A 12,193-nucleotide genomic window follows, 5' to 3' on the forward strand; every position below is an offset into this window, starting at 1 on the left:
TAGTATGCCCAGATAGCATAATGACTCCTGTAATCTTCCCACCACATAGAATAAGCCCTCTATTTGTGGTCACCACACAGTCCCCTTCCTGTGGTCCACACATTGAATATTGCCCCAATGTGCTCTCCTACGATGGCCCATTAACTTCACAATGGCAACTAATGGGTCTCATTAACTACTGATGCTCCCCTTTAAGAAGCCTTAACTTAGTTAAATACCCCCTCAACTCTCTCTATACCTCACTTATAAACACCCCCCCCCAGACAACAGTACTTTTATACACGCAAAATAGCCATTTGACCCTCCTCCCACAGAGACAAAACCTCTCTTTACACAGACTTTCCAACATGGTCCCAACGGCCCCATAGTCCACTACTCAAAAAGAAGAGACCCCCATAGCCCAACTCTCTCAAGTAGACCGTCTCCATGCTAAACCATTGTCCCTGTTCTTCAATACTTTTGCCCAGCAGGCCTTAATCCTTTTCTATGGCGCAACTTTTAGTGGACATCTACCATCAAAATCAAGGTAATCTTCTTTTATTTGTTATAGCCTCCTTCCTTCTAAAATTAACTTTTAAAATTATGCTAATCAGACGGAACAGTTCTGGAAATGTCCCCCTCCCTCCTACCTGCTGTAGCAGGCTGTTACACTTTCTCCCCTTCTTCTCCCTTCTTTTAACTCCTGAACAGTATAACAGTCTGTGAATCTGCAGCACTAAAGGTCTCTTCTTTTATTTAAATTTTAGTTTCTATACATGAATGTTATATATGAACCTAATTTTTAATTCTAAATTTTGTGATATTTTTACATATGTAATATGACAATGATGGTGCTGGCAGTGATATAGAGTCTCTGTCTGGGTGTCAGCACCCATGGATGTTGGGCAAGCCGTGCTCATTTGCATAGCTGATGATGTAATTAAATTTTCCAGTGTCAAGCTGAGACAAGAGGAAATGATCGGGCTAATCAGTGGCGTGCAAGGCCTGGTATCTATAGGCTAGTCCCTGGCAGGAATGCCTGGTATTCACCTCCAAGGAACCTTTGCTCGCTGTATGTTGCCCTTTCATATTACGGCACCAACAATGGAAACAGAGCCCTGTCTATCACAGCTGACTATCAGCAACACCTCTCTATGTCTGGAACTGCAGACAATAACTGGAAACCAAAGGGAATAAAAAAAAGAAAAGTAGCAACATAAAAAATGTATCTCAGCTGCTTCTAGCCTGGCACAGAAATTACATCAACATCCGACTCTTGCTTGTTTAAGCGGCTGAACATTTTACCCAATGCAGCTGAATATTCTCATAAAATCCTGGTGCTTGGAGTTTTATAATCTTTGGTTAAGTTGCAACAATGTATTCTCTGAATTCCAGCACAGATGTAGCAAAAGCAGCCTCAACTCAGATCTGGATCCTCAACCTTAAAACAGTATTACAGGATAAGAGTAGTAATTCTGTGCTGTGCCCATACATACAGTATAGGAGTAGTAGTGCTGTGCTGTGCCTATATATACAGGATAAGAGTAGTAGTACTGTGCTGTGCCCATATATACAGTATATGAGTAATAGTACTGTAATGTGCCCATATATACAGGATATGAGTAGTAGTTCTGTGCTGTGCACATATATACCGGATAGGAATAGCAGTACTGTGCTGTGCCCATACATACAGTATAGGAGTAGTAGTACTGTAACATACCCATATATACTGCATAGGAGTAGTAGTACTGTGCTGTGCCCATATACACAGGATGAGAGTATTAGTATTGTGCAGTGTCAATAAATAGAGAATAAGAGTAGTAGTACTGTGCTCTACACATTTAATAAGTATAGAAATAGAACTACCGTGCCGATGTAAATTATAGGAGTAGTAGTACCCACATATACTGTACAGTATATTAGTAGTAGTGCTGTGCTGTACCTACATATAAATAATAGCAGTAGTAGTACTGTGCCTTGCCCATATACACAGAATAGGAGTAGTAGTGTGCAGTGCCCATATATACAGGATATGAGTAATACTGTGCTGTATACCCATATATTAAGTAAAGGAGTAGTAGTACTGTTCTGTCTCCTTAAAAGAGTATCCAAGTAGTAGTACAGTGCCCATACAAAGTATAGTAGTAATAGTACTGCTATGTACCCATATATACATTGTATGAATAGTGCTGTGCTGTACCCATACATACAGGATAGGAGTAATAGTGCTGTGTCCTTATACACAGGATATGAATAGTAGTACTGTGCTCTACCCATATATTAAGTAAAGAAGTAGTAGTACTGTTCTGCCTCCATAAAACAGGACACAAGTAGTGGTATAGTGCTGTCTTCATATATACAGTATACAAGTTCTAGTACTACACAGTGTCCATACTGTATACAGTAGAAGAGTAATAATAATAATTCCTTTATTTATATAGCGCACACAGATTACCGTACACAGCGGTGTTCCTACTGCTCAGATAGGAATAGTAGTCCTATGTTTCAGCTCTATATATATGTTATTAGTAGGAATGCTGTTCTGTGTACACAGGGGCACATTTACTAAGGGCTATGCCCCACACTTTAGTCGGACAGTGCACGTTCTTCTAGGCTAATAATAATAATAATTCTTTATTCATATAGCACCTACAGATCACACAGCTTGCCAAATTGGTCCCTGTCCCCATCGGGCTCACAATCTAAACAACCTATGTTTTTGGAGTGTGGGAGGAAACCGGAGGAAACTCACACAAACACAGAGAAAACATACAAACTCTTTGCGGATGTTAACCTGGGTGGGACTTGAACCCAGGACTCCAGCGCTGCAAGACAGAAGTGCTACTCACTCAACCACCGCCTTGCACCGGTATTAAAGAAGTGTCTTTCGCTCACAATCTATTTGTAGAACTGCTGTGCTGGCTTCCATGTGACACAAATTAGGGAGCGTGCCACTGAACGATCCAACCGATTCGGACCGAGCGCCGTATTTAACTTGAAAATTCTGTCCCCTGCCCTATGTTAAAGGTGCACCACAAAAAGTTGGTGAACTCTGTCGGCCCAATGCGGGGAAGCAACACATTCATGATTTCTGGCGCACGATCTTAGCGAATCGCCGCACGCAGCATTATACATGGACAATGCACGTTTAGTGCATTTTTCGAATTTCTAAGCAAATCTGCCCCATAGGGTTAAAAATTGCGACTTATGTTCCAAATGTTTTATTTTTCTGAGGCATAATGTACAAGTATAAATGAACATGTAATACAGATAAACATCTATATCACATATATGTACGTCCATGTAGTAATGTTCCTTTTGGATCAGACAATATATATAACATTCTTCCATGATCGACTTCTGTGCCTCAACTTTGCCAAAGACAAATTGGCACATATAACATTGGATTGCACCGATATGTTGCCTGCAGAAGACATGGTAATTGTTATTTCTTGTGCCCAGGAGTGTTACTTTTTAGTATTATTGCATGCACACTAGAACGCTTTGCACCAGTGTGGCTTTCAGCAATGTTTGCAATGCAGAAGTGGAAGACGCTCGGATGCTTAACAAAAGACCGTGGAATGTTTGCGGAGACAAATGAAACACCATGTAGCAAACAGAATCTCAAGCACAAGGCCAGTTTAGGCCTGGATTTACAAGATTCCTGTCTCCAACTGCTGCAGATTCCTGACATTCTCCGAAAGATGATATCATTAACTGGTCTTTGTTCATCTCCAGCCTTTGCAGTCAGCACAAATATATCTGTCTTCATTATTCAGAAAGCACCTAAGATGGTCCTGACTGCAGAATGATGCTTCACCTGCTCCGTGCACATTACATTTCAGGGGCACCCAAATGAGAAAATTAATTTTAAATACATATAATAACAGATGTAGCAGAGCTGTATTTGGCACTGTCAGGGCTGGTGTCAGGTGGCTCTCTATATAAAATAGCCATGAGGGGGCTGTTTGGGATGATAAACTAGGAACTATTTTAGGGAGTAGGAGACTTTCAGTTTCTGAATTTTTTAATGCCGTCATGTGAGTTCACTGCAAAGGGGCCCACTGAGGCTCTATCGCCCAGGAGCCTACTGAGACCTGGAGCCGACCACGGTCACTGACTGTATTTGGCCATCACTTCCAGACCCCTAAAGGCAATCTAAGCAAGCATGATAAACCAGGGACACTCACTCATAGATAATCTTCTTATATTTGTTATCCATGACCTCCTTCCTTCTAAAATCAACTTTTAAAATTATGCTAACGAGCCAGAAGTGCTCTGAAGGTGTTACTAGAGCACCTCCATGCTGTAGCTTCAAAGTCTATTACATTGTGCAGGAGCACTTCCTCCTCATTCCACTTTGTGAAAATACAGTAGTGCTGAGAGAGAAGCGTGGAAGGTGGAAGTGTTCCTGCACTGTATAACAACCTATGAAGCGTCACCATGGATTGGCTCTTATAAAAACTCTCATTAGCATAATTTTAAAAGTTGATTTTAGAAGGTAGGAAGCCATAGATAACAAATATCAGAAGATTATCTATGAGTAAGTGTCCTGGTTTGATTTTGATGGTAGATTTCCTATGGTAGAAGTCCTTACTATAGGTACTTACGAATAATAATAGTAATGCTATAATACTACTATGGGAAGTATCTTCTATGGTGGGATTACTCAGCTCTACACACATCCTCCCTGCTTTCACCATGACTAAACTGTGTGTTAAATGGGAAATGTCATAGCAGATTTCTTTCTTCCAGCCTGAAAAATAATTTGTCACTTTCACATTTTAAAAATAACAAGTTCCCCTATGACCTTTCTGGGCACCAAATGTCACGGAAGAGAATCTTTTTAGCTGTCTTGTCTTATCTTTGAAGTTGGCAGATTGATGCCCCCGGGGCTATGCGTAAATTCAGTAGCCAAATGTTATCTTGATCTTGTTGTTAACATGCTTTGACAAATATATCACCGTAGACTGAACTCTCGGATTGATTCAAGGAAAGGGTCAAAAACCTACCGGGTTAATATACTGTCCGGCATGTTAGTGTTTCTACCGAGACAACTCAAAGCAGAGGAACTTATTGGTATGAAATGTAAATCTGCACTCGATTTGATGCTTAAATGAGCCTTTTATCTAGGGTTCATATTGTCATAGAGTAGACCTGGGCATTGTACGACCCATGGGCAACACCCGGCCCTCTAGTCTCTCACTGGCCCACGTGGGATCATTGCAAAAGTGTTGTCAAAAGTAATTGTGTAACTGCGACACCGATTTGTTTTTGTTTTGTAAATATGCGTCTTTCGCTCAATGCGCTTATACACCTTCAACTCAAACGAATCAACAAATGAGTTGGATAGTTAGGAGTTAGCTCTTAGCCAAGGATAGCTGTTAGCCCTTAAATATGTCAGGTAGCGTAGTGGAGGTAATGGGGCACATTTACTTACCCGTCCGGAGGAGTTCACAGAAAGTGCATTGTCCAACGATAATGCCCTGTGCCGCGATTCACTAAGACCGCGTGCCCGATATCCTGCATGTGTCGCTTCACCGCTCAGGTCTGACGGAGTTCACCATCTTCTAACTGGTGCATGATCTTGCTACACAATTTGAAAGTTAAACCCCGCGCTCAGTCCAAATCTGTCGGAACGGTCGACGGCCTGAAGGCTGTTAAATATCTGTCACAGCCACACAAAACCTGAAAACTTGGAAAGTCTGCCGAAAGTGGGTTCGCGGAACCTTAGTAAATAAGCCCCATTGTATCGGCTGGAGGAGGGGAATGGAGCATGCAACATCAGTAGAGAGGCGGGTTACATAGCAATGCTAGGTGAGGAGTCTTGAGCTCCTCTGCCTGACCGCCCTTGCAGCTGAACGCCGACCTACCGAGGCATCGCTAGTTTGGTGCCAGATACCCATCATAACTGCTGGATGTTTGGCTGCTTTGGAATCCTCCTGGTCCGGTCTAGGTCTGCTTGTGTTGCCTCCAGTGGTGGAGTTGATGTGCTGGATAGTGGAGGTATTGTATTGGTTGGAGGAAGAGCATGGAGAATGGTGCATCGGTGGAGAGGTGGGTTACATAGTGTTAGGGATTTTTATGCAGGGCCCCAACAGCCCTCTTGACTTTTGTAAGGTGAGTCCTAATTAACCCTTTCATGATTGAACATAAGGACCAAGACATACACGTCAATATCTTAGTTAAGTTCATCTACCCTTTAATAATCAAAATGCATAATATATATCAGACAGAAGAGTCATCAGAGAGGCGTGAATAGTATACTGCAAAGCTATTGGTCATCAGCACTTTCTGGGAAAAACAATTAATTAATTGTGCTCAGTTCTCAGAGACCTTGTACACAGATATTGTTTATACTAATGCTGAGAAGGAGATGATAAGTGGCTCCAGAATCCTAATATCATGCAGCATCGAGGACAGACTGGCTTCTCATTAAATGTCAAAGGGTATTAGCTGACAGGCGAGCAAACAGGTTACATAAAATGAAGTTTGAATCATGACATTAACTTGACAATGGTCAGGGAACATGGCCGCTGTATCTAAGATGGCGGACAGTAGTCAAGACGGCGTCCGAAACCAGTGCGACCTCCTTAACAATAGCGATGCTCTGGGAGGATTCTTGAACCCCTTTGCACCTGAAGGCCGACCTTCTGATGCATCGTTAGTTCTGTGCCGGATACACATGATACCTGCTGGCTGCTTTGGAATCCTCCTAGTTCCACGTAGGTCTGCTTGTGTTGCCTTTGGTGGTGGAATCAATGTGCCGATTTGCCGGATTTATAGTACAGCTACTGTTTCTAGATATTGGGTAGAACGGAGTTAAGTATATGAATCCGACCCTCTATAACCATTCCGATTTCTCATGTGGCCCCATGGGAAAATTATTTGCCTACCTGTAAACTATAGAGTATGTCATCACACAACTGTACCTCCTACTGTAGCTCAAGTTTTTTTGGGTCCTGCATGTGTTAGTTTAATGGCTATAGTTCTATGTCCTACATGTCCTATCTTACCCTGTGTGAACAGCCGTGCATCTCTATGGAGAGGGGATGGGTCACCTCCCCCTCCCGTCCAGCGCAGAGGACTTGCATACGTTTGTATAAATGCAGCCTAATTCTCTCTGGATTTACTGTGACCCTGTTAAAAATGTGAATGGAACCAAACATAACAAGGAAAACCTAAAGCAGCAATGGGCAAAATACCTACAAAATAGAGCAAACTATAGCTTGTCGCCTAGGTCCGTGGACATGTATGGACATCTTCCTCAGAACCTGACAACATAATTTTGTCAGGGGCCTCAGGGGGTCTGTATCTAGAACATTTTGTACGCTGGTAAGTTTTCTTATCTTTATGATTGATGTCAGCCAACACAACACACACATGGAGAGGGCTGGACATCACCTTATTGATCCTCTTAACCCTGGGTATTGGGATACAAGTTGGTTGAAGGCCCTAACATGAAAAAGTCCTAGGGTTTTTGTCTCTATGGCTCTTCTTATAATTCATTCTTGATCTTCCATGACTTTTTTGTTGAATCTTCTCAATTTTATAGTCCTTGAGATCTCTGTATACATTTTTGTTAATGTGACTGGGAACTCCTTTCCTTCTGTTGCTTTAGGTTCACAGCGAAGTATTGCAAAATAAAAGTGACCCGTAACCTTCTGTTAGCTTTCTGATAAGGATTGAGGAGTCATTTTGAGAAAGATTTTGATTTTTACATTATCCAGTTCTGAGGAAGAAGGTTATCTGGGGTGATCACTTGTGTTTTTACCGGAAAATAAAATAAATAACATATTTCTCAATGTACCCGGCTGCCCACGGCACATGTAAACATACTAGTACATGTACACATGTTCTAAACGACCTGTGGTCATCATGTGTTTATATTGGTAAGGACCAATCATCGGTGAAGGACCATGGGTGGCCTCTACTGTTTTGCTGGAGTAAAAATGCTGAAGCACCACAGAGTAGATTCTGCCGTCAGTAAAGTATGGTTCTGGTTGGCTGGATGAGAACTAATTTGCATACTTTTTCCACAGGAAGTGATGTCCCCAAGATTCCCCGGGTGTATTCCGACTGCAACTGCTGGGATGAGAGATGGCTCCATTCCAGGAATTTTAAGCCCATAGAACATACTACAAGCAGTGGATGGAGAATGCTACTCCCATACAAGAGTCTCTCTCATAGACACCTATAAAGTCCCACTTTTGTCTCTTTTGTCTACTAGAAGCTGCACTTATGTTTCTACAACTCTCTTACACTCTCCTCGGGTCTCTCTTTGAGATTGGGCTTCTCTACTTGTCTTGGACCTTGGAGAGGAGGAAAAAAAAGAATGGGGGATTTTTTTGAGCCAGGCGCCAAAAAACGTGTGCACAAAATAGGGGGGGGGGAGTTTTCTTGTGGAGGATGTTGTGGTGGAGTTGAAGCGTCAAGCCCCGGGCTGGATGTGGATCCAGATGAAATATGCGGCAAAGAAGGAAAATTCGGGGTCAAATAGTGAGACGCACTACGTCCAAAGTAAAGTATTAAGGGTTTTATTAGAATTATGACAACGCATTTCAACACCGTAATGGCGTCTTCATCAAGTCAAAAACTGCAGGGGATCCTGCTGTTTGAGTGGCAGAATCTGTGCTGCCTAAGTGTCCAAACCGTGGTGTTCGAGTGCAGCAAAGGGATGGCTGCGTGCTAGCTGTTCATCCCGCGTCAGTGCTAGCACGCAGCCATCCCTATGTTGCACTTGAACACCACAGTTTGGACACTTAGGCAGCACAGATTCTGCCACTCAAACAGCAGGATCCCCTGCAGTTTTTGACCTGATGAAGACGCCATTACGGTGTTGAAATGCGTTGTCATAATTCTAATAAAACCCTTAATACTTTACTTTGGACGTAGCGCGTCTCACTATTTGACCCTGCATTTTCCTTCTTTGCCGCATGTCTTGGACCTCGGTATTTAAGCCTATGGAATGAAGGGATGAAAACTACTTTGTTAACATCTCTTACATGAATGGTTGGTTTAGAGCCGGAAACTAGAATGTGGGAACCAAATCAAAGTTCATAGAACGGAAAAGAATCATGCCCTCCTGCTCCAAACTCTAAGATAGATTAACCAACACCAAACAGGTGGCCCATTTTAAGATTTGCAATGGTTCCACCGAGGTAAAAATTGGTGGCATCATGGTTGGTGGTATAAGATTTTTAGGTGTCAAGGTCCGGGCCGTTTGGGTAGACTTCCATGGCCAACCACAGCCTGAAAATTGCAACGAGAGGAAGAATAGGAAGCTACAAAATATCTATTCACTACACTTTATGGAGGTTTTTTTCCCCAAGTAATATTTTTACCCTGCTATAGATACATTTATGAGACAGACTAACTGTGCTCAGGGATTATGACATCATGCAGACTCCTGCCGGAGCTAAGCTGGGGAGAGCTGAGTCACACAACCCCCCCCCCCCTTCTTTGTGTCCAAATTCCAAACATTCTTACTAAGATTTAACTTTACTGCAAAAGTTTTCTTCTTCGTCTGAAAACGCTTCAGTTTTCTCAGTTTAGAGAAGGAGATGAAGTATCTTTAATGGGATGACCCAATCTAGAATAAAAGAGAGAGTTAGATAGAACTAGTTTTGGGACTTCGATATAGGATTAACGGGCAGACAATCGGAGGATATGCTTGGTTTAAGCATGGAGAGAATAGTGTGTGTGGAAAGATTTTTGAGAACATTTTGCTCTTTTAAGGATCTTGGAAAGTATATTTTGAATTTACTGACCCTTCCCTTAAAATATAGAAAAGTGAACTATTAGACGCCCCAAGAGAGTAAGAACATTTCTCTGTAATGTCTGGTCAGTTTCATGCTGCTCATACACAGCTATTAGTTGATTATTTTCTCAGTCCTAACCCCCTCCCCATTAATCTGAAACATCCAAACATGTTTTTCCAATAAGGAGACAATGTTGCTGCCAGATACCGTCATGTCTAATCCTTTTTCCTCATTGTAAATCCAACTGATATTATAATATGGCGGCAACAAATTAGCATCCTGTTCGGCTAATCAATGGACCCAATGAACCATGGGACGTGACGTCCCATAAGTGACTTATGGCATAGAGGAAGAGACATCCTGTGGCCCCCGTCCTGTAATATCCATCACCAGGTGTCTGTGCTGCAGGTAATAAGACCGCCGTGATGCTGGAACCAGAAGCCAGATCAGGTTTAGGGCAGCACGGTGGTTCAGTGGTTAGCATTACAGCCTTGCTGCACTGGGGATGTGGGTTCAAGTACCAGGGTCAAAATCTGCAAAGAGTTAGTATGTTCTCTCTGTGTTTGCGTGGGTTTCCTCCGGGTCCTCCGGTTTCTTCCTACACTCCAAAACATACTGGTAGGTTGATTAGATGTGAGCCCCATTGGGGACAGGGATCGATTTGGCAAGCTCAGTGCAGCCCTGTGTAATCCAATAATTTCTATAACCAGATTTATAAGAGTATAATATTGGAGTATATATTGGAGTATAAGATTTCCTCCAATCAATTCCTGTTTTTTTTATAGTTCCTCACTTTCCTATTTCAGCCATCCACTTGCCTTGCTCTGTACTGATGAGGGACAGGAATCCTGAAATAGTGCTGTAAATGCCATCCTCAGAATAGGCCCTTAATATAAAAAAACTCATGGCATCCCAGTGGATCAGTGATGTGACTCTAGGGTCTCAGTGGCCACATTTGCAAGAGGGCCCATAACCCAGGGGGCTCATAAGCGTCTTTACAATACTTTCATTTCCTTTGTCATCTCGCAATTTAAGCATTGTAAATCCTTCAACCTTACATTGTGCACTGAGATTTATGACATAAGCAGCCTGCTGTCCTGCTCTTTCCCTGAGGAGACCATTAACCTTTTAATGCTATAATAATAATTCCTTTATTTATATAGCGCACACAGATTACGCAGCGCTGCACAGAGCTTGCCAATGCTATAGCAAGAGAGAGGCTATAGAAAAATGTGCCGCTATAAGAGTTACATTATTCTCCTTTTACTCTCTCCTTTTACTCTCCTTTATTATCACTACATTGAGGGAAGACATCACTGGGTATAATTGTAGCGTCATCACTTCTCACTGTGTAAAGCTTGTATAAATGCAATATTATGGTGTCTATCATTCATAGACCAGAGTCGCTGTATCTAAGCTGCCACCATACATAGAGCAGTTCTGCTATATCTACATTGCTCTGTTAGAAAGCTATGTACTACTCATATGGTGTTTCTTAGGGGAAAGGGGGAAATACATGGCATAGGACCATAATGTTTTTTGGTCATGACAATGAACCTTACTGCTAGTGCCACATCCATGGCTCATGTGAGCTGCTGAAAGGTACTCAGGGGCATGAGAAAAAGTTGCATAGAGGCCCCAAGCTAAACTTTTGCCCCAAGGCTCTTGACTCTTTAGTTACGCCCTTCGGTGGATGATCTGTGGATCATCTGTTTGAAAGGATTGTAACACCTGCAGTCATTTTATTGTTTGTCAGGAACAATAGCGTACGCTTTGTACCTTGTGCACATCCTTATTTGTTCAGGTTCCTTCTTATGTTCACTGTGTTTTCACGACTTGTTTTCTTCTTCACTTCATCTCCATTCCAGGCACAGCAATCACAGCCCCTTCAACCCAACCCAAGGGTCTGTAGAGGTGCTGGAAGCCTGACCTCTTTGAATAGGCCATCAATATTAAAGCTCTGTAAAAACTATGGCAAAAGAAGCTGCTATGCGTCACTTAATAGTGGAAGTAGGAACTTCAGCCAGAACTTCATTTATGGGAATTTGTCACCAGGACAGACATCTTTAACGTAGAGACGCTAAATAAATCAGTGGGTGCATGGGACTTGTCTGTCCATTTCATGACTCCTCTCAGTGTTATTAAGGCATCTAGGTCATTTAGATTTTCTGCAGGAAAATATGGTTAGCCAGTGTACCACAAAAGTGAATGGGGAATGTTGTTCTCCTGTCCCACCATGGCTACACTGCTGGAATAAGATACTTTGACAGCAGGGTTGCTCTAGTCTGAGAGAGGTACACTGCATCCATTCACTTTACATCAACTGAGAGATTCTTCACTTTAGGCTACTTGAGTAAATTGTAGAGGGCCAAGCGTTCATGTGCCGTTCCGTTTTTAGGCAAAAGAAACCATACTTTACTCTGCTCCAGCTCAAGGTTCCTGCGTTACTCAAG

This window comes from Engystomops pustulosus, chromosome 9 (assembly GCF_040894005.1).
Source record: "Engystomops pustulosus chromosome 9, aEngPut4.maternal, whole genome shotgun sequence".
Classification (NCBI taxonomy): domain Eukaryota; kingdom Metazoa; phylum Chordata; class Amphibia; order Anura; family Leptodactylidae; genus Engystomops; species Engystomops pustulosus.